Genomic DNA, 982 nt, shown 5'->3' on the forward strand with positions numbered 1-982 from the left:
ACCCTTTCAGTACAAAATTTCAACCACTGGTTCTAAAAAAATTTAAATATGTATACCGGCTAATTTTTGATCGTTCATTTTAAAAATCACATACAAAAATGTGTAATGCTCTGAGGTTTGCGGTCATTCAGGATGCTTTTTAATGGTCAGTGATAACCTAGGTGTTTAAAAAAAAAAGGGATCTCAGCTATTTTTATTTTTGACTTTCGTGAAATATATTTTAAAACTATGAATAATACTTAATAACTTTTTCGAATCTCAATTCCACGGAAATATGGTTAATATTTTTCAATAGGTTATATTACTCACTATCGACTTTTCTGCCGCTTTTTACTTTTTTGACAAACACGGTCAACTGCAACTGTGGCTGCTACAGATGGGCCTAACTAAGTAGTATGACTGCGCAATTATACAGGGTGTCCCAGAAGTAACGTGCCAAATCTTAGGGGAAGGTAGGTAGGGGGGTGAGCTCCCTGATAAACAAAAAATTTTCAGGTAAAAGTGTCACCGTTTTTGAAATATTTACATTTTTTCGAATTAAAAAAAAATCGTGCCTTTTCATGTGTTTTCTTTAACTGCAACTACAAACCGGGCAATACTTAGTAATTTTTTTATGTAAAATACTTCCAGATAGTTGCCTCTCCATACTCAAATGCAATGTAGTTAAAATATATTAAGGAACCATCATAAAATTAGGACTATTTCTGGTTTTTTAACTTTTTGATATTTTCTTCCCCAACTTTGACTATCTCGGGTGAAAAAAAATGTACTGAGCTATAACTTTACATTACATAAAAAAATTGCTCATTTAATAAAGATTTCAGAAAGGTGCCACACTTACTGTTTTGAATAGAAAAAAAATTATAGCCGTTTTTGTGGGTAAAGGACTGAGACACGCTAGAATGTATTTAATAGATTTGAAATTGAAATTGCTCTTGTTACCGTCAAATGACATGTTAAATAGTACAAAGGTACATATTAC

Source organism: Rhagoletis zephyria, unplaced genomic scaffold, assembly GCF_001687245.7.
Source record: "Rhagoletis zephyria isolate East Lansing unplaced genomic scaffold, Rhagoletis_zephyria_1.1 Rzeph_scaffold_01494, whole genome shotgun sequence".
NCBI lineage: Eukaryota > Metazoa > Arthropoda > Insecta > Diptera > Tephritidae > Rhagoletis > Rhagoletis zephyria.